Below are 23,558 nucleotides of genomic sequence, written 5' to 3'. Positions count from 1 at the left end.
AAAACTAATAGAATATGGTCGCTGGCCCCAAAGTGCTCCCCCACTGATACCTCAGTCATATCAATTTCCCAAGAGTAGGTCAAGCTTTGCACCTTCTCTAGTAGGTACATCCACATACTGAATCAGAACATTTTCTTGTACACACTTAACAAATTCATCTCTATCTAAACACTTAACACTATAGCAGTCACAGTCTATGTTTGGAAAGTTAAAATCTCCTACCATAACCACTCTATTATTCTTACAGATAGCTGAGATCTCCTTACAAGTTTGTTTCTCAATTTCCCTTTGACTATTGGGGGTCTATAATACAATCCTATAAGGGTGATGATCCTTTTCTTATTTCTCAGTTCCACTCAAATAACTTCCTTGGATGGAAAGGAAGTCCACCAGAAGATAGAGCTGTTTGTTATGTATGAACAATTCAGCGAGTTTGCGCTTGGTCGCTCCAATGTAGAGGATACCACATTGAGAGCAATGGATTTACCTCGAGTAAATGAGGTTCGAGGATGTGCAAGTAAATCTCTGCCAGATTTGGAGTGATCCTTTGGGGATTTGGACAGAGGTGAAGGAGGAGGTGTGGGTGCAGGCTTAGCTCATTAAAACACTCAGCGGAGATCTTCCATCAAAAAAAAATCCATATGCTTCATTTGTGCTGTATATAGATAATGGAAGAAGTTTTGTACAAATGCACAGAATTGTTTCAGAGTAGAAGGAGGCTTTTGTATCCACGCTAGCTTTTTGAATGAGCATTATGATTTGAGGCTATGCCACATCACAGTGTAGATCAGTGGCATTAACTTAGAATTCAGTAAAGATGAAAGTCTTATGGTGAGCAGATTTACTATCAACTGAGTATGGGTGTCCCTTATTGACTATACTTTCGCCTACCTTGATTGACAAATGAAGAGAAAATGGTTAAAATGATGGCATTTATGAATGGCGTTGGGCAAATTTTAAAATCCTTTTCGGCCTTTGCTACAACTGATCATCTTCCTCTTCTGCATCTAATTGAGGACCTTTGGCTCAGTTATCACATTTCACACATAAATATTTGGTAAGGGTTAACCCCAATGCTACACACTTCTCAGTAGTTTAACATCAAACAACAGCAGCAACTGCTCAGGTCACATCATTGCCTATGAAATGAGAGACTAATAAAGATGAAATCTGTTTTACAAGGTCATGGATCTGAAAAGATTGATATTGTTTTAATCATTCCTTAGATATGGCCATCACTGCCTGGGTCAGCATTCATTGCCTAGAGCTACTTGCCATGGAGAAGGTGCAGCTGAGCTGTCCTCTTACACAGCTACAGCCCCTCGAGTGTAAGAACACCCACTGAGCTGTTAGGGAAGGAGTTTGAAGATTTTGACATAGTAACAATGAAGGAATGGTGATATATTTCCAAGTCAGGATGCTGTGTGGCTTGGAGGGGAACTTGCAGATGGTGGTGGATCTGTTGTCTTTGTTCTTTTAGACAGTAAAAGTTATGAGTTTGGAAGGTGCTGCCTGAGGAGCTTTGGTGAGGTGCTGCAGTGCATCTTGTACACACTGCAACGTTGGCAGTTGTAATGATTTTTTTGAAGGTGGTAGATGAGTTGTCAATAAAATGGGCTGCTGTTTCCTATATGGTGTTGAGCTTCTTGAGTTGTTGGAGCTGCACTCACCTGGGCAAGCAGAGAATATTCTATCACACTCTTGACTTGTGCATTATAGATAAGTGGACAGGCTTTAGGGAGTCAGAAGATCATTTACTTGCTACAGGATTGTTAAATCTAAGTAACCTAATCTAATCTAATCTAATCTAATCTAAATTATGACCTGCCCTTGTAGCCACTGTATTTATATGGCCCGTTTCTGTTTCTGGTCAATGATAACCTCCATGCTTTTGATAGTGGGGGAATTTAATTATGGTAATGCTGTTGAATGTCAAAGGGCAATGATTAGGTTTTCTTTCATTTGAGATGGGTTTATACTGCAATTTACATGGTGTAAATGCTGCTCATCAACCCCTAACTGAGCTTGGTCAAGGTATAGTTGGATTTGGACACAAGCTGCTGGAATCAATGAGAATCTTACAAGCAATTTGGTGAAATTTGGGCAATTTCACCAGTGACATCTACTTCCTGTAAATGATTTTTGTTTAAAAAAAATCTGAGGATTGCAAATGGCATTGTACATTGTGCTATCATCAGCAAACATTACAACTTCTGATCTAATGTCAGAGGAAAATAAATCTATTCCCGACACGAGCATTTTACCAAACTCAAATATATAAGAGAAATCCTGTCTCTGTCATATGGTTTGACTTTGTTGTTTCTTTCAATTCTTGGACTTGAGAGCTTGATAGCCTTTTTTCATTATTCACATAACTGAGCTTGAATGTTTTCAGTTTCAAATAATTCCAGGCTTCTAACCAAACACTTCTGCTCTGGAACTTTCAAACTGCAATTCTTACACTGATGTAACCTGATTCCTAACTGCTCCCAGTCAGGTCTCCTTGAACTGAAACCAAAGCTTTCTAACAATGTATTTTCCTGAGCAAAAATTAATTCTTGGTTCTTTGAAACCAAAAGTAAGCTAATACTTCACAATGTTTGCCCTCTCTGACCATAAAGATCACAATATAAACAAATTCTTATTATCACTCCTGGATGCTCCCAATTTTCTGACACATTCTGGTTTAAAATAATGTTTGGAGAAAGACTAACAAATTAATCAATAAACCTTCTCACAGATGCAGACCAAAACCCCATACTATGGTTCAAAAGAAAAAAAACTCTAAAATAAATTATATTAATATAATTTAAGTTGTATCATAGATTAGATTCCCTACAGTATGGAAACAGGCCCTTCGGCCCAACAAGTCCACACCGACCATCCGACCCCCCCTACATTTACCCCTGACTAATCCAAATAGCCTTATGGGCAATTTAGCATGGCCAATTCACCTAACCTGCACATCTTTGGACAGTGGGAAGAAACTGGAGCACCCAGAGGAAACCCACGCAGACACGGGGAGAATGTGCAAACTTCAAACGGACAGTTGCCTGAGGCGGGAATTGAACCCGAGTCCCTGGCGCTGTGAGGCAGCAGTGCTAACCACTTAGCCACTGTGTTCTTATATCACAGAACTTATAACCTGCTGACTAAGCAGAGTATACTGACATGACTGCAAAAATTGGAGGACTCCAAGGGATAGTATTGGTAATGAAATGATGTCCTTTATATGATGATATAAAGGGGAAATCAATTTCAGAATATCACTGTCAGCATAGTTAAAGTGCAACCCATGGCTTTGTCTTGCTTTCTTTGAGCCTCCCTCAGTCCACATCTCTTCCCAATCTTTTTCCTCTTCTGTTTTTGCCCTCAGTTCCTCCTTTCATTGTTGCCAGGAAAAGGCTGTCTCGTTTTTGATTCCAGTCTCTGGACTTGGTGAACTTTTTGTTTCAAACCGGATTTAGCAACCCTCTCAATTTCTGAACTTCTTAATATACTGTGCAACAAATTCAGTCTTGTTCATTCTACAACATAACCTGAGGTTATATTTTAGAGGGCAGCACGGTGGCTCAGTGGTTAGCACTGCTGCCTCACAGCACCAGGGACCCAGGTTCAATTCCACCCTTGGGTGGTTGTCTGTGTGGGGTTTGCACATTCTCCCCCTGTCTGTGTGGGTTTCCTCTGGGTGCTCCGGTTTCCTCCCACAGCCTAAAAGATGTGCAGGTCAGATGAATTGGCCATATAGATTGCCCATAATGTTAGGTGCATTAGTCAGAGGGAAGTGGGTCCAGGTGGGTTACTCTTCAGAGGGTCAGTGTGGACTTGTTGGGCCGAAGGGCCTGTTTCCATACTGTTATGAATCTAATCTAAAATGCTTCCCAAAGAAGAAAATGTGGGTCAGTTGATAAAATCTGCTTCTCTCAGTGGCAAACAAGCTAAGAGGAGCAAGTCAGCATTCAGTTAAACCAGCACTTGGCTAAAGCTGTGTCTCACCATGTTATAGTATGGTAACTCTGCAATCTAAGGCACGTATCAACACCAGCTTCATAGTAAAACAGTTAGACATTCTCTATGGGCTGAACAGGGTACACTGGAAATGCTTTTACAAAGAGACTACTTAAATATTGCTTCACCACATTCAACTGTTACCCTGTTTTGTATAAAAATAGAATATAAGGGTATATTCTGGCAAAATAAAATCCTAATTAAACACTATATGCAATTTTTTTTATGATACAGCAATTTGCTTATAAAGGAAAATGCAGGATGTAATTAAAATACTCTAGAAGTTTGAGAATTTACTCTGGCTTGCTACTTCACATACAGTCCTGAGATGTTGTTTTTCAGGTCTGAAACGAAGGTTCTGTCGGCCTCCTCATGTCAATGGAGAGTTAGAAAGGCTACAGCACAGAAAGAGACAATTCAGCCTTTTATTCTAATTCCATTCTGCAGAAGCTTACAGCTTTTCATGGACAGATCCATATTCCTTTTAAATGAGTTGAGGATTTCTGCTTCAACCACTAAACTGGGCAGTGTATTCCAGGCACTGACCATTCTCTGAGTGAAAACACATTTCCTTATGTCCCATCTAAACCTTGTATGAAACACCTAAATCTATGCCCCTGTGGTAATTGACCTCTAGGGAAGACAGGTCTTCCCTATCCAGTGTAACGAAGCCCCACATTATTTTGTACTCCTCAATTAACTCTCCCAACAGCCTCCCCTGTTTTAAGAAAAGCAATTCTAGCCTATCCAATTTTTCCACACAAGTGCAAGTTTCAAGCTCTGGCAACATTTGTATAATCACTTCTGTACTCACTCTAGAGCAACTATAACCTACTTGTAATGTGATAAATCACAAATGTAAAGATATAACTGCATGAAGGAGAGCATGGAGCTCTGCTGATGGCCTGGCCAATATTCCTCTCTCAACTAACAGGATCTAAAATCAGTCCAAAGGTGTGCGGGTCAAGTGGATTGGCCATGCTAAATTGCCCCATTGTGTCCAGGGAGGATCAGTTTGGGATGCTCTTCAGAGGGTTGATATAGACTGAATGGGCTGAATGGTCTACTTCCACGCCATAGGGATTCGATGATCCTACAACAAGTGAGCTGACCATTTATTGCTTTGTTGTTTCTAGGAGATTGCTGTGTGTGCATTCGCTACTCCATTTCTCTAAACTGCAACATGGACAATCCTTCCAAATTACTTAATCGGCTGTAGACCTCTTTTGGATATCCTGAGAACATAGGAGATGCTGGATCAGCACACAGGCACTTTTTTCCTTTCACATTATTCATGGCCTTGTGCAGTCTGTCTAAATCAGTTTAAGACCAACCTGAAGCTCTGTTGAATCTGCTTGATCTGAAACACTGAAGGAAGAAAGATCCAAAATTTTAGGAAAATATGAGGTTAAGCTCTTTGGATTTAAAAAGGATAAAATGGGAAACATGGAAAAGTGTGGAGGTAAAAAGATACATTACTAGGAACATCCTTTTAAGTGTACATCGAGAAACAATTTCTAGTGGTTAGACAATCTAAGAGTGGGAAGCATAATCCAAACAATAGATCCAAAATTTAAAAACCTATTCTATAAGCAAAGAGTGATAGAACTTTGGAATTCTCTTTTATGGACAGCAATGGATGTTCAATCAGTTGTAAATTTTAAACCTGAGTTTGATGGTGACGAGACAAGGAAAATGTATGTACATTTAGATCATCATTATCTCATTGAATGTACATACCTTTTCTGGTTCCTAAAAACAACTCAGGCTACATATGATGAGGGTACCACAGAAGATCTTGAAAGTATAATGTATATATCCTGCAAACTGTGCAGAAGTGAGCACCAAGGCAAGGCCGGGGTATAAGTCACAAATCACAAATCCCAGTGCTGTTCCAAGTCTAAGCTCCAGACCCTGAACCAAGTACAGAGACCCTGCCCTTAACCTGAGCAAAACAGGCCTTTCAGAACCCCAGACCCTGGTTATTGTCCCTGAGGTATGCCCTCCTCATCCTGGGCCCTGTTACTAATGTAAGACCCTAGACCTTACCAAAGGAAGGCACGGTATAGTGGAATTGAAGTAGAAATGGCTTGTTATTTTGAAATAATTTTATATCAGTATATTGAACAAAAACAAAAGGTGTTGGCATTTTCCAAGTCCTCACAATTTTCAAATGTTTACCTGAAGTAAGCAATAATACCTAAAACAATTTTGGAGTTCAAATTCCTCTACTTGGGTTCTTGCTTTCATACCAATTCAAATTTTAATAGTCATTGGATAAGGACATTTTAATTAATGTAGTATAATTTGACATGATTTTTAACCTAACCAAATCTTAACTACTAAAAATGATGCACGGAGAAATCTAAATCTTAATATTAATGGTAAGGAAAATGCAGAAACTGGATTCGTTAAAATGGAGTCTAATTAATCTCTTGCTTCAACCAGTATTTCATTCTCTATTTTAGTGAGGTGCTGTGGTTGTCATTATTGCGTATTATTACCTCTAGTGTCCGGTAAGATACAATTGAATAATTCAGTCAATGTCACACTGTGACAGGTTTTTCGAATTCAGTGATTAACATTCTTCCGATGTGATAAAGCAGTATTTAAACAAACTCTACAGTGAAATGCAAATGCCAGTCTAATTCAATGATAAACATCTGTGCAAGAAAGGATTTAAAATATCCTTCTACTATACCATCAGGATGGGAAATTTATTCTCCCTCGGGCAAGATCATTCAAACAACACAATCTTTATCCTAACACAACGTGTCAGGTTGAGAAACTGATGTGATCAAATCGACCACACGTTTGAACAGTACATAGAGTGGTAACTGAAAATAGTGCAGAAGCAGCAGGTTGTGTGGGTAAAAAAAATCATGCAACCAATGTAAATAACTGATGTGTAGTTTGAACAACAGCTTGTATTTATGGGGCACTTTTAATAAAGTCAAATATCCCAAGGTATCTCACAAGAGCATTTCATGACAAAATTTTATACTGAGCCACTTTAGGGCAGATGATCTTATTAAGACAGGCAGATTTTTAAAGGATACTTTAAAGGGAGGAGTGTGAAATAGAGATAAGTGAGATGTAGGAAGGGAATTCCAGAAGGTAAGACTGCAAGAACTGAAGATATGACGATTAAAATCGTAGATGTGGAAGGGACTTGAATCTGATATCTTGGAGAGTTGTGGATCTGGAGAAGATTACAAGGATAGAAAGTGGAGAGATCTTGGAGGGATTTCAAAAACAAAGATGAGAGCTTCAAACTCAAGGTGCTATTTTAATTGGAGTTAGTACATGTCAATAAGCATAAGGGCATTAGATGAATATCCTGATGAAGGGCTTTTGCCCAAAACGTTGATTCTCCTGCTCCTCGGATGCTGCCTGACCTGCTGTGCTTTTCCAACACCACACTCTTGACATTAGATGAATATGTCTGAGTTAGGAATCAGGCAGCAGAGTTTGGAATCACCTTGGGTTTATGAAAGGTGGAAGATGTGAGATCAGCCAGTGTACATTAGAACAGTAAATTCTGTAGGTGAGGAAGACATGGTTGATGGTTTCTGCAAACAGATAAGCCAAGGAAAGAGCAGGTTCATTTTTGGTTCAATAGAAGAATGTCTTCTTGAACAGATATGTACTGTTGGATTTGACTGACATATGTGGATTTTATTGAAATATGACTTTATCACATCAGAAAAACTCTAATTCCTGAATCAAAGCACTTGTGCCCATTGTAAGTTAAGCCTGTTTAACATCCATTTTTTCATCTTGTTTCATATCAAGTCCACTTGTTTTTGCTTTCATGACATTGACAAATTAATTCCGCCTCGGACCATCTTTCAGTAAATTCCTTGGCCAAGTAGAAGCAGATTTGCAGCCGGGATGGTGCTCGGAAAGTTGCAGGAACGCTGGGCCTGTTTCCTAAAAGAGTGCCAACAGGCTGTGTGGATTTGGGAAATCAGCAGGCTCAGATAAGGGCCTACTTGGTGGCAAGGTGGCAATTCCTCATGCTGAGTCTCTAGCTGGGTCTGCAGCCTGTTAGTGATTGGAGGTGCCTTTTTGATAGGAAGCCAAAGGACCATTTGAGTCAGAGCTCAAAGCCCCAACCAGGAAGCTGAAATGGCCAGTCCAAGAGTCAAACTCATTCTTGTTCAGGGATTTCACTTTTCACAGTGCTGACCCAACAGCTCTGTGCCTTCATTTTGAAAAATATGCTCTACAGCAATGCATGAAGACCATCATTTCAATATGCCTTCCCTCTCCTTCAGCTATACCCCCTTCCTCAGTGGACTGTCTGCTATTCAGAGCTGCAGTGTTCATGTCAAACTCTCATGTCAATATTCCACGAGCCATTCTTTCAAACATACAAACTAGAAGCATAAGTAAACCACTCTGCTCCTCAAGCATGCTGCATTGGATCATATATGGTCTGATTACTCCATATTTTCACTTTTACATGATAATCTTTCATCCCTTTGCTTATCTAGAATCTATAATTCTCTGCCATAAAAATATTCAAAGATATTCATCCAGTCTTTTCAAGAGGAGAATTTCAAAGACTCATGATCCTTAGTTAAACTTGAGAGGGTGCAGAAAATATTCACACAGATGTTGCTAATACTGAATGGTTTGCATTATAGGGAAAGACTGATTCGGCTTGGACTTCTTTCCTTAGCTCTTTGGAGATGAAGGAGTGACCTTTTTAGAGACTTTTAAAATCAAGAGATGCATGAAGAGAGTGAAGAGCCAAGGTTTTTTTTCTCAGGTGGGTGAGTCCAAAACTAGAGGGGATAGGTTCAAGGTGAGAGGGGAAAGATTTAAAAGGACCTGAGGAATAAAACTTTCATGGAGAGGATGGTGCATATATGGAACAAGCTGTGAGAGGAACTGGATGGAGGTTGGTACAGTAATAACATTTAAAAGGCATCTAGGTAGATATACAAATAGGAAGAGTTGAGAGGGAATTGGGCTAAATGCTGGAAAATGGGACGAGGTCAGGTTGGGATTTCTGGTTGGCACAAATGAGTTGGCCAAAGGGTCTGTTACCATGCTGTAAGACTCTATGACACCTTCACTCTATCTTTGTTTCAAGTAGGTGACACTGACTTTTAAACTATGACTCTTAGTTCTAGATGCAAGAGGGAACATCTTGGCCCCATCAAACCTTTCAGTACCGCACAAGATCCTATATGTTTCAATTAAGTAACCCTTTACTCTAAATTCCAGTAGACATACAAGCCTCATTTATTCAACCTCTCCTCATAAAACAAACCACCCATTTTAGGTATAAATCAGGTAAATCTTGCTGAGCTGCCTGCAATGTATTTACATCCTTCAATAATTAGGGTAACCAGCAGTGTACAGATATAGTCCAGATATAGTCTCACCACGTAACTGAAGCATTGCCTCTTTACTTAAATAGAAGTCCCTTGAGATAACTAATAATAATCTATTTGCTTTCCAAATTAAATGCTGTACCTTTCATGATTCATGTATATGGACATCTCTCTCCCTCTACATCACAAAGCTCCACAAGTTCTCACTGTTCAGAAAGTATGCTTTATTAAAATTCTTCCAAACAAAATAGAACACTTTCCATTTTCCCACACCACGCTCCATTTGTCAGATCCCTGCCAGTAACAATCCTTCATTAGATGATGAATGGAGCGACAGCTAATTATAAGTCCACCTTATGATTTGAATATCTCTTTCAAATCTCCTCTCAGCTTGCTCTTCTCCAAGGAAAATAGTTCTAATTGTTCAAATCTACCTTCATAACTAAACTTACACATTCCTGGATTGATTCTTGCAAATTACTTCCAAACTCTCTCCAATGCCTTCAGATCCTTTCTAAGATGCAGCATCTAGATCTGTACGCAATACTCGAGCTAAAGCCAGACACTCTAAACAATTTGAGTGAAACCTCCCCGCTCTTGTACTCTATGCCCCTAATAACAGATACTGAAAGCATAATTAATCACAATACAATTTGTCTTTTCACATTTACTAGATCATGCATATATATGCCAAGGCCTTTGTGCTCCTGCATCCCATAAAATTTGAACAAGAACAAAGAACATTACAGCACAGGAACAGGCCCTTTGGCCCTCCAAGCCTGCACCAATCCTGATCCTCTATCTAAACATGCCACCTATTTTCTAAGGTTTTTATCTCTCTGCTCCCTGCCCATTTACGTATCTACCTAGATGCATCTTAAAGACGCTATCGTGCCTGTCCAGGCATCCACCACCCTCTGTGTAAAGAATTTTCCACGCATAGCTCGCTTAAACCTTTCCCCTCTCACCTTGAATTTGTGACCTCTAGTTATTGAGTCCCCCACTCTGAGCTATCCACCCTGTCCAAACCTCTCATGATTTTGTAGACTACAATGAGGTCCCCCTCAACCTTTGTCTTTCTAATGAAAATAATCCTAATCTACTCAACCTCTCTTCATAGCTAGCTCCCTCCATACCAGGCAACACCCCAGTGAACCTCGTCTGCACCATCTCCAAAGCATACACATCATTTTGATAATGTGATGACCAGAGCTGAACACAAAATTCTAAATGTGGCCAAACCAAAATCTTGTACAACTGTACATGACCCACCAACTCTTGTACTCAGTACCCAATCCAATGAAGGAAAGCATACCGTATGCCTTCTTGACCACTCTCTTGACCTGCGTTGCTACCTTCAGGGTACAATGGACTTGAACACCCAGATCTCTCTATACAACAATTCTCCCCAGGGCTTTTCCATTTACTGTATAGTTCACTCTTGAGCTGGATCTTCCAAAATGCTTCACCTTGCATTTGTCTGTATTGCACTCCATCTGCTATTTCTCTACCCAACTCTCCAATTTATCTATATTCTGTTATATTTTCTAACAGTCCCCTTCGCTACCTGTTATTCCACCAATCCTAGTGTCATCTGCAAGCTTGCTTGTCAGACTGTGTATATCTAACTCCAGATCATTTATGTATATCTCAAACAACAGTGGCCCCAGCCCAGATCCTTGTGGAACACCAATGGTCACAGTTCTCTATTCTGAGACACTCCCTTCCACTACAACTCTCTGTCTCCTGTTGCCCAGTCAGTTCTTTATCCGTCTAACTTGTACACATGGACCCCATGTGACTTCACTTTCTCCAACAGCCTACCATGGGAAACCTTATCAAAACCCTTACTGAAGTCCATGTATACGACAAATACAGCCCTTCCCTCATTGATCAACTTTGTCACTTCCTTAAAGAATTATATTAAGGTGGTAAGACATGACCTTCCCTGCACAAAACCATGTTGCCTATCACTGTTAAGCCCATTTCCTTCCACATATAAATCGAACTTATCCCTCAATATCTTCTCCAGCAGCTTCCCTACCACTCATGTCAGGCTCATTGGTCTATAATTACCTGGATAATCCCTGCTACCCTATTAAATAAGGGGACAACATTAGCAATTTTCCAGTCCTCTGGGACCTCACCCAATTTCAAGGATGCTGCAAAGATATCTGTTAAGGCCCCAGCTATTACCTCTCTCGCTTCCCTCAGTAACCTAATTGGGCCAACCCTTTCTCTTGTTACGCTTTTGCTCTTTATATATGAATAAAAGGGGTTGGGATTTTCATTAACCCTATTTGCCAAGGATATTTCATGACCCTTCTTAGCACTCATACTTTCTTGTTGCAGATTTGTCCAATATTTTATCTTGTGTCACCCAATGGCTTCCTATCGAAAAGTATTACCCCACATTTCTCTGCATTGAAAACCATCTTTTTATGTAACCATCCGTTCCATTAACTTTTCAACGTTGTTTTAAAGTTCTGCACGATTCTCCAAGTTTATAACACTGCTAAGTTTGATATCATCAAAAACATTTAGATGTTGCCCTTTATACCAACATTTAGGTCATTAATATACATCAGGAAAAGCAACTGTTCCAACACTGATGCCTGGAGCACTCCACAGAAAACCTTCTTCAAGCCTGATGAATATCCATAAACAACTCTGTTTCCTCAGCCAATTCTGTGACCACGTTATAAAAATAGAAAGTGCTGGAGAAACTCATCAGCTTCTTTGGAGAGAGGAAAACAGTGTCAACATTTCAACTCCAATAATTTTGAATAAACTCAAAATGATATAGAGTCATAGAGTCACACAGCACAAAAACAGACCCTTTGGTCCAACTTGTCCATTTCGACCGAGTCACCTAAACTGAACTAGTCCACTTTGCCTGCATTTGGTCCATATTGTCCGAACCTTTCCTATCCATGTATCTGTCCAAATGTGTTTTAAATGTTGTAATTGTACCTGCCTCTACCACTTCGTCTGGCATCTCGGTCCATGTACACACAACCCTCTGCGTGAAAAAGTTGCCTCTCTGCTCCCTTTTAAATTTTTTCCCTCTCACCCCAATTATATGACCTCTAGTTTTGGACTCCCCTAACCTGGTTAAAAACCTTGGCTATTCTCCTTACATATGCCCGCCATTATTTTATAAACCTCTATAAGATCACTCCTCAACCTCCTACAGTCCAGTGAGGAAGTACCTCTATCCAGCCTTTTCTTACAACTCAAATTCTCCAATCTCAGTAACATCCTTATAAATTTTTTTTTTTGCATCCTTTCCACTTTAATAACATCCTTTCTATATCAGGGCAACCAGAATTGTATGCAGTACTCCAAATGTGGCCTTATTAATGTCTTGTACCATTGTAACATGACAATCCAACTTCTGTACTCAATGCTCTGACTGATAAAGGCAAGTAATCCAGACATCTTCTTCACCATCCTGTCTACCTCTGATGCCCATATCAAGAAATTATGAACCTGAAACCTTAGATCTCCTTGTTCAACAACACTCCCCAGGGCCCTACATTAACTGCCCAAAATGCAACACCTTACATTTATCTAAATTAAAATCCATCTTACTAACTATTCTACCATGCAGAACCTTGTCAAACACTTTGCTAAAGTTCTTGTAGACAACATCTACCACTCTGCTTTCATCTATCTTCTTGGTCACCTCTTCAAACAACTCAAACAATTTATGAGACATGATTTCCCACACACAAAGCCATGCTGACTATCCTTAATCAGTCCACGCCTTTCCAAATGCATGTAGATCCTGTCTCTCAGAATCTCCACCAGCAACTTACCCACAACTGGCATCAGGGTCTGTATTTCTCTGGTTTTTCCTTACAGTTTTTCTTAACGAATGGCATCCTCTAATCTTCTGGTACCTCACCCATGGCTGTCAATGATACAAATATCTTTGTTTGGGGGTCTGCAATTTCTTCACCAGATGCTTACAATGTCCTGGGATACATCTGATCAGGTCCTAGGGATGTATCTACCTTTATGCATATTAATACCTTCAGCACATCCTCTTCTGTAATGTGGATTCTTTTCAAGACATCACTATTTATTTCTCCAAGTTCCCTAGCTTCCAGGTCTTTTTCCATGGTAAATACTGACAAAAAATATTTGTTTAAGACCTCACCCATTTCCTGTTGTTCCCCACATAGACAGCCTGACATGTTAACTTGCTTTTATTTCTGCTCTCCAGTGCCAGCATCATTTCATTTTTATTACATCTCTATCCATGTTTCTACTGACCTTTATAACTCATTATAAATTTATCTGTGGCATTACATCAAACATATTTTAGAAGTCCATGTATACCACAACAACGGCTTTATCCTCACGTACCCTCTGTGTTACACCTTCAAAAAAACTCTGGCTAGTTAGTGAGATATGATTTTCCCTCACAAACTCTATGCATCATCACCTTGTTTAACCAAGGTTGTTTCACGTGTCTGTTGACAGTGGCAGTAAGTTATTTACCTCCTCATGGGTCTTTTGCTTTCACAAACAGACTGAGGGGTGTTGAGGTGCACAAGCTCCTTTCGACTACTTGGCCACTTATACAAATCACACCTGTCAGACATCCTCCAAGGTGGATTTCTGAAGTCAGAAGGTTGAGCACTAAGAAGCCAACCATAGGAGGACTTGTTCATTTCAGATTGAATTAATTTAAATGCAATAAAAATCAGACAAGAAAATAATTTCCAATGTTACTGAAATTTCCAATCTTTTGATTTTCTTTTTCAACTGCTCTATTCATAATTTGAAAGAGGAATTCTTATAAATCCCTCTGCATAAAGTAGCAATTGTAGGAACTTAACAAAACCAGAGAACTGCAGATGTTGGAAATGCAAAATAAAACAATTACAGGAGAAGCTCAGCATGTCTGCCAGCATCTGTGGAGAGAAAACAGAGTTAGCATCTTGGGTCCAGTGACCCTTCTTCAGTTCTGAGTTTCTCCATCAATTTCTGATCATGATTTGCATAAGCATGTTTGTTGTGTATGTGGAAATCTAGTGCACTCTTGACCAGGCTCCCATCTCGGTTCCTAAATAAGTTTGTTTTTCTTCAAAGATGCTCCTGCTAGTTACTTAACTAGCACCGGGACCTGTAGACCCTTCCCCTTCCTGCTTGCTGATCTACGTTGGCTACTAGTCAAACAGCATCTTTAGTTTAAAATGCACAACTTTTGTTTTCAGTCTTATCTGTGGTTTCACCTTTTCCTTTCTCTGTAATCTCTTCCAGCCCTATAAACCTCCAAGGTCTCTACACCCCTCCAATTCTAACCTTCCATGTTTAATTGCTGTACCTTTCATTGGCATGATTTGATTTTGCTTAGCCCCATAGTGTCTCACCCCTGTCTGCTCCTTTAAGACACACTACTTTGATCAAGTGTTTGATCACATTTGGTCTGGTGCCTAATTTAGATTGGTATCTAAAAAGCATTTTAAGCCACTTGACTCCATTAAAGGTTGTTGTTATAGTCTCTAGTGGGCGGCACGGTGGCTCTGTGATTAGCACTGCTGCCTCACAGCGCCAGAGACCCGCGTTCAATTCCCGACTCAGGCGACTGACTGTGTGGAGTTTGCACATTCTGCCCGTGTCTGCTTGGGTTTCCTCCAGGTGCTCCAGTTTCCTCCCGCAGTCCGAAGATGTGCAGGTCAGGTGAATTGGCCATGCTAAATTGCCCGTAGTGTTAGATAAGGGGTAAATGTAGGGGTATGGGTGGTTTGTGGGTTGGTGTGGACTTGTTGGGCCGACGGGCCTGTTTCCACACTGTAAGTAATCTAATCTAATCTGTTATTTTCAAATTCATTTTTAACAGAACATGCCCATACATCAGTAAACATGGTCAATCAAACATTCCTCTAGGTTCCAAAATACGAATGAGACTTTTCATGTTCCTATTCATCTCTTCCGAGGTTCACCTCCCAGTACATTTCTGAGGGTTGGTTCCAAACAGGCCATTGTTGTGTAAAGATTTAGAGCAGAGATTCCCAAACCCTTTTCTACTGTAACCACTTTTCAAGGCCTGAATATTTGCCAGAGATCTGAATATTTGCCATGATCCCTCAGAGATCGTGTGATGGGGAAGGGGAAATAAATGAGAGATATTTGAAAATGTTGGAGAAGGGGGTTTGGGGGAGGTGTGTGAGGGGAGACAGGGCAGAGCCCAGTGGTGGCTAATGCTACCTCAGAGCTTGAGAAGTCAATGTTTCAGCTTATGATCTCACTTGCATTTCTTTTTGGGAAGCTATGATGTTAAGATCTGAAAGTATTGGTACTAAGGAGTGCCTTAAACATCACTCACTGTGATGGTGTTAATTGGGCCTTGGAGGGAGCAGCTTATTTCCTTCACCATCCATGTTCTCCTCTTGGCTAAGAATAAAGAAAATTTACAGCCCAGAAACAGGCCCTTCGGCCCTCCAAGCCTGAGCTGATCCAAATCCACTGTCTAAACCTATTGCCCAATTCCTAAGCATCTGTATCCTCTGCTCCCCACCTACTCATGCATCTGTCCAGATGCACCTTAAATGAATCTACCATGCCTGCCTCTACTACCTCTGTTGGCAAAGCATTCCGGGCACCTACCACTCTCTGTGTAAAGTACTTTCCACGTGTAACCCCCTTAAACCTTCCACTGCTCACCTTGAACACGTGACCTCTTGCCCTGGGAAAAAGCTTATCTCTAACCAGCCAGTCTATACCCTTCAAGATTTTGTAGACCTCAATCAGGTTCCCCCTCAAACTCCTTTTGTTGAATGAATACAATCCTAACCTATGCAGCCTCTCTTCACAGCTAGCATCTTCCATACCAGGCAACATCCTCATAAACCATCCCTGCGCCCTCTCCAAAGCGTCCACATCCTTTTGGTCATGTGGCGACCAGAACTGTATAGGCCGAACCAAAGTCTTGTACAATTTAACATGACCTGCCAGCTCTTATACTCAAGACCCCATTCGATGAAGGCAAGCATACCATATGCCTTCTTGACCACTCTATCCACCTGTGCAGCCACCTTCAGGGTACAATGGACCTGAACTCACAGATCTCTCAAGATTTTCCCAAGGCTCTTCCATTTACAGTATAGTTTGCTCTAGAATTGGACTTCCCAAAATGCGCCACCTCGTATTTGCCTGAATTAAACTCCATTTGCCACTTCTCCACCTAACTCTCCAGTGTATCTATATTCTCCTGTATTCTTTGACAGTCCCCTATGATTAGATTAGATTAGATTAGATTACTTACAGTGTGGAAACAGGCCCTTCGGCCCAACAAGTCCACACCGACCCGCCGAAGCGACCACCCACCCATACCCCTACATATACCCCTTACCTAACACTACGGGCAATTTAGCATGGCCAATTCACCTGACCCAGACATCTTTGGACTGTGGGAGGAAACCGGAGCACCCGGAGGAAACCCACGCTGACACGGGGAGAACGTGCAAACTCCACACAGTCAGTCACCTGAGGCGGGAATTGAACCCAGGTCCCTGGCGCTGTGAGGCAGCAGTGCTAACCACTGTGCCACCGTGCCGCCCAGAGTATGCTTTCTGCTACTCCACCAATATCTTCGTGTCATCTGCAAACTTACTGATCAGACCAACAATGCTCTCTTCCAGGTCATTTATGTATATCACAAACAACTGTGGCCCCAGCACTAATCCCTGTGGAACACCACTGATCACCTTTCTCCATTCCGAGAAACTCCCTTCAACTATTACTCTCTGTCTCCTGTTGCTCAACCAGTTCTTTATCCACCTAGGTGAACAGCCTGCACACCATATGGCTTCACTTTCTCCATTAGTTTACCAGGGTACCCTTAGCAAACACCTTACTAAAGTCCATGTATATGACATCTACAGCCATTCCTTCATCTATCAACTTGGTCACTTCCTCAAAGAATTCTATTAAGTTGGTAAAGCATGATCTCCCCTGCACAAAATCATGTTGTCTATCACTGGCAAGCCCATTCTTTTCCAAATATAAATAGATTTTATCCCTCAGTACCTTCTCCAGCAACTTTCCCACCATTGATGTCAGGCTCCCTGGAATATCTCTGCTACTTTTCTTGTACAGGAGGACAACATGAACAAGTTGCCAGTCCTCCGACACTTCACCTGAGTTTAAGGATGCTACAAAGATATTTGTCAGGGCCCCAGCTTTTCCTCTCTTGCCCACCTCAGCAACCTGGGATAGATCCCATCTGGTCCTGGGGATTTGTCCACCTTAATATCCTTTAGCCTACCCAACACATCTTCCCTCCTTATGTCAACACGATCCAGAGTAAACAAACTTCTATCTCTAATCTCAGCATTCATCATGTCCATCTCCTCAATGAATGCTGGTGCAAAGTAATAATTGAGAATTTCACTCATTTTCTCAGGTTTTACATACAACCTTCCTTCCTTATGTATTAGTGAACCAACTCTTTCTCTAGTTACCCTCTTGCGTCTTATGTATGAATAAAAGGTCTTGGGCTTCTCCTCAATTCTGCTTGTTAAAGTTATTTTGTGACCCCTTTTAGCCTGCTTGATTCCTCAAGTAAAATTGGTCCTATGCTCCCAACATTCCTCCAAGGCCTATGCTGTTCTTCGCTGCCTGGACCTTATGTATGCTTCCCTTTTCTCTTGGCTAGTCGCACGATTTCTCCTGTCATCCACGGTTCACGAATCTTGCCTTTCCTATTCATTGTTTTCAAATGGACGTGCTTATCCTGCACTATCTTCAACCTATCTTTGAAAGCTTCCCACATATCAAATGTGGACTCCCCTTCAAATATCTACTCATAATTCATATTTCCCAGCTCCTGCAGAATTTTGATATAATTGGCCTTGGCCCAGTTTAATACTTGTCCCCAAGGACCACTCTCATCTAAAACTTACAGAATTATTGTCACTATTTGAAAAGAAATTCCTTACTGCAACTTTTACCACCTGGCCTGGCTCATTCCCCAACACCAGGTACAATATGGTCCCTTGCCTTGTCTGACAATTGACATACTGTTCCAGAAAACTTCCCTGGATGTTCTTTACAATTTCTGCCCCATCCAGATCTCTGACACTAAGAAGTAAGTTTGTAAGTCCATCTCATCAGTGTTATATCAGTTGCCATCAGGCAATTAACTTTATTTAGTTTAAAATACTCTTTTCAAGAGACTATGAAATGGTTTTCTTCTGCCACACTAGATCAAGCAGGGTCCTGTATGACTGGCTTTCCAATGTGGAATGTTGGGCCCCAAAGTAGTGTCTCAAGCTCTGAGCCAGCAATAGTTGCCAAGGAGCTCTGACTGAGTTAAATTAGCTGTACCTCAGCATGAACAGACTTCCATTCTCTCAGTCCCCAGTTCCCCGCCTCTCGGTCATCACTGAGATGTTCTGACAATTTTCAGGTCTTAGAATCAGCTCAAGGTGGGAAAGCAGTCGGAAAACAGTGCAGGCGTGGATGGGGTCTGCAAACCAACCCACTGAGCAATGATGCAGACAACTTAATGCAACAAGATGGTCTACAAGGAGAATCGCACACAAAACAGCCAGTTTTTTTTCAGTTTCAAGCAGGTACACCTCAAGGTCAATTTCCAGCAAACCTAAAGTTGACACTCTTCGGTGCACATTTCAGTGCATTCTACATAAATTAACTTAAATTATAGAGTGAGGTTAGATCGTGAGGGATGGTTGCAATTTAGAGATAATGTTATCCATATATTGTGTTCTTCTTTCCTTCTATAAAATATTTTTACAATTGTGGATAACTGGATTTCGTCGCAATTTGTGTGTATCTGAGGAATGGAGACACACAAAACTGAAATGCTAGAAGCAGCCAGAATCAGTAATGGCAAGTTCATAAAGGTTAATAATTCTACAAGAAATGAAATACGGATGTAAAGCTTTTATTACAATGTACAGAAATTATACTAAATACATATATCCTCTAGAATCCAGAAGAGTACGGCACAGATGGAGGCATTTCAAGCTCACAGAGTTTGTTACAGCTTTCTCAAACAGCTATCCAAATAATCCAATTTTCTCCCTAAATCCCTTTAATTTTGTTTTCTCTCTCTCCTTCAAGTATTGAAATAGGTTTTGCCTTCAGCAGGGTATCTTTACCTGATGTGGCAATGCTTTCATTATCTCTCATAACATAAGTACAAGATAAGACCATAAGACATAGGAGTGGAAGTAAGGCCATTTGGCCCATCAAGTCCGTTCAGCCATTCAATCATGGCATGTAGGTAATGTGGCATAGAAAAATCCAGCAGACATTAATTACTGCTCACTAATGTGTGGACTTATGACATTCACAGATACGGAAGTATCTGGGCTATTACTAAGCTTTTTAACCATGAAACCAAACAATCTTTGTTTACAGGTAGACCTTGTTGGCGTTGAAATTTGTGTTTAAATTATTTTTGTAACCGTATTTTCTTTTAAAACAGGTTTGGAGCTATGTTATGAGGAATATTGAACTGTGCTTTAAAAAAAATAACGTTCAGAACTGAAGGCTAAGAGTTTGTTTTTTTCAAGGGAGACACAGACTATTTGCTGACACAGCTGAGGATTGTAGCCGTCAGCCTTGCTGATCTTTGCAACTTCACTTTTATAAATTTCTTCTAGTTTGAAATAAGTTAGATTGACATAGAAAGAAATTAGTTCTGTGCTTGCCCTTAAAGAAACTGATACTTGGAGCTGGACTGATACTTTAGATTTTAATGCACACTTGGCTTTTAATACTGCTTCTATTTTAAAAGCCCAGCATCTCATACTTTGTTAATCTGCCACCTTCCAGGTGGACAAACATCTCAATGTGCAAGTAAACCTGGAAAGCAGATTTTACTTATTAAAATATAGTATACCATTTTGGTTACTGTTGAAGGCGATGACCTATCAGAGAAAGCCACAGCGGCCAGGTTTCTGGCACTGAGCCTGGCTCCGTGGCTCAGATGGAAAGAGGGACGATAGGAGAGCAATAGTGATAGGTGAATCAATTGTGAGAGGGATGGACAGGAGGCTCTGTAGTCGCAAGAGAGACTCCCAAATGGTTGTGTTGCCTTCCGGGTGCCAGGATCAGGGATGTCTTGGATCAAGTCTACAGGATTCTGAAGGGGGAGGGGAAGTAGCCAGAAGGCATGCTATTCATTGGTACCAGTGACATGGGTAGCAATGGGTAGGGTGAGGGAGGAGGACCTGAAAAGAGAATACTGTATAGGGAGTTAGATCAGAAGCTAAAAGGCAGGACAATTAGTATAGTAATTTCAGGATTGCTATCAGTGAGTGAGTCTAGTGCTAGTAAGTCTAGGAATAGAGAACGAGTGCAGATAAACACATGACTGAGGGAGGGCTTCAGGTCATTGGGATACCTTCTGTGGAAGGTGAGACCTGTACATGGGGGGCGGGTTGCACCTGAACTCTAGGGGCATCAATATTCTGCGCAGAAGGTTTGCTAGAGATTGGCAGGAGGGGGAAACCTGAACTACCGATCAGATGATGGAGTAGGTAGTAAACAGCCAAATATAGTGTGCAGAGAGTCTATAGGAATGATAGGTATTTAATAGGGCAAAGGTGCGGTCAGTGTGATGGGTTGAAGTGCATCTAGTTTAATGCATGAAATAACAAGAATAACAATCTTAGAACATGGATTAGTACTTGGAGCTATGATGTTGTGGCCGTTATGGGGATTTGGATATCACAGGGGCAGGAATAGTTGTTGGATGTTCAGGGTTTAAATGTTTCAAAAGGAATAGGGAGGGAGGTAAAAGAGGTGGCGGATTGGCATTTCTAACCAGGGATAGTATCTCAGCAGCAGAAAGGGAGGTCATCGAGGAGCACTTGTCTACAGAATCAGTATGGGTGGAAGCCAGAAGCAGGAAAGAAGCAGTCACTTCATTGGAAGTTTCTATAGATGCCCCTCAATAGCAACAGAGAAACGGAGGAGCAATTTGGGAGGCAGGTTTTTGAAATGTGTAGAAGTAACAGGGTTGTGGTCATGGGTGACTTAAACGTCTGTAATATTGATTAGAATCTACTTAGTTCAAATAGTTTGGATGGAGCGGTTTTTGTCAGGTGTGTCCAAGAAAGGTTCCTGATGCAATATGTAGATAGGCCAACTAGAGGGGAGGCCATATTGGATTTAGTGCTTGGCAATGAACCACACCAGGTGTCAGATTTCACAGTGGGAGAACATTTTGGTGATAGTGATCACAATTTCATGACCTTTACTATACTCATGGAGAGGGATAGGAGCAGACAGTATGGAAAAGTATTTAATTGGGGTAGGGGGAATTACCATGCTATTGGGCAGGAACTGGGGCACCTAAGTTAGGAACAGATGTTCTCAGGGAAAGGGCACAATAGAAATGTGGAGGTTGTTCAGGAAGCACCTGCTGATAATGCTGGAAAGGTTTGTCTCACTGAGGCAAGGTAGGGTAAAGGAACCTTGGGTAACAAGGGAATCTCCAGCATCTGCAGTCCTCACTTTTACCGTATGGAACATCTAGTCAAGAGGAACCAGGAAGCTTACTTAGGTTAAGGAGGCAAAGGTCTCTACAAGGTTCCAAGGTAGCCAGGAAGGAACTGAAAAATGGACTTAGAACAGCTAAAAAAGGGGCATTTAAAAGCTTTAGTGGGTAGGATTAAGGAAAACCCTAAGGCATTCTTCACTTATGTGAGGAACAAGGCAATGGCCAGAGTGAGTGTAGGGTTGATCAGGGATAGTGGAGGGAACTTGTGCCTGAAGTTGGGGGAAGTAAGGGAAGTCCTTAATGAATACTTCACTTCACTATTCACTACTGAGAGTGACCTTGATGTTTCTGAGGACAGTGTAAGCAGACTGTTAATACATTGATATTTGGAAGGAGGATGTGCTGAAAAATTTGAAAACCATAAGGATAGATAAATGCGTTGGACAAGATGGGATATACCCAAGGTTAGTACAGGAAGTGAGGGAAGAGATTGCTGTACCTTTGGCAATGACCTTTGCACCTTCACTGTCCATGAAGTAGTGCCAGATGATTGGAGGATGGCAAATCAAGAGAGGAAATAGGGACAATCCTGGGAATTACAGACCAGTCAGTGGTGTACAAAGTATTGGAGATGAGTCTGAGAGACACAATTTATGATTACTTGGAAAAACATAGTTTGATTAGAGATAGTCAACATTGCTTTGTGAGAGGCAGGTCATGCCTCACAAACCTTATTGAATACCTTGAAGATATAACAAAACACGTGATGAAGGTAGAGCAGTGGATGAGGTATACATGGAAAGGTTAAGGGAGTGATGAAGGATGAGAGGTCTACAAGATGCTGAGAGGCATGGATAGAGTGAATAGACAAAGACTTTTTCCCATGGCGGAAATATCCAGCATGAGGGGGCATAATTTTAAGGTAATTTGAGGAATTTTAAGGAAGATGTGAGAGGTAGATTATTTACTCAGAGAGTGGTGGGTGCGTGGAATGCACTGCCAGCAGTGATGGTAGAGTCAGATACATTATGGACACTTAGGTGATTTTTAAGCACATGGAAGTTAGTACAATGAAGGGTATTTAGGTTAATCTGATCTTAGCGTGGGATAAAAGATCGGCACAACATCGAGGGCCGAAGGGCCTGTAGTGTGCTGTATTGTTCTATGATCTATGTTCTATGTGTATAATTCAAAGTTAAAAATCACACAACGCCAGGTTATAATCCAACAGGTCTAATTGGAAGCACACTAGCTTTCAGAGCGTCGCTCCTTCATCAGGTGGACACTATCACCTGATGAAGGAGCTTCGCACCGAAAGCTAGTGTGCATCCAATTAAACCTGTTGGATTATAACCTGGTTTTGTGTGATTTTTAACTTTGTACACCCCAGTTCTACACCGGCATCACCAAATCGTGTATAATTCAATTTATCTTGACTATCTTTAGGGAATTTTACATTGTATTCACTTTAGGATGTTACCTTGTATTAATTCTTTGTCTAAAAATAAGTCAATTTGTGACTCACACAGCTACAGTTGCTCACTAAATAAGTTTACTAACAATTATTTTTGTAAAATTACTAACTAGCCAGCAACAGATATTTATATTAGTAGTGGGTAAATTAGGTAATTGAAAAATACTAATTAATAATCAATTAATTTGTGAAATCACACTGACTATTTTCTAACACAGATTGAAATTACAAACTTAGT

Source organism: Hemiscyllium ocellatum, chromosome 37 (genome assembly GCF_020745735.1).
Source record: "Hemiscyllium ocellatum isolate sHemOce1 chromosome 37, sHemOce1.pat.X.cur, whole genome shotgun sequence".
Classification (NCBI taxonomy): Eukaryota; Metazoa; Chordata; class Chondrichthyes; order Orectolobiformes; family Hemiscylliidae; genus Hemiscyllium; species Hemiscyllium ocellatum.
Note: the sequence above shows the minus strand (reverse complement) of the source record.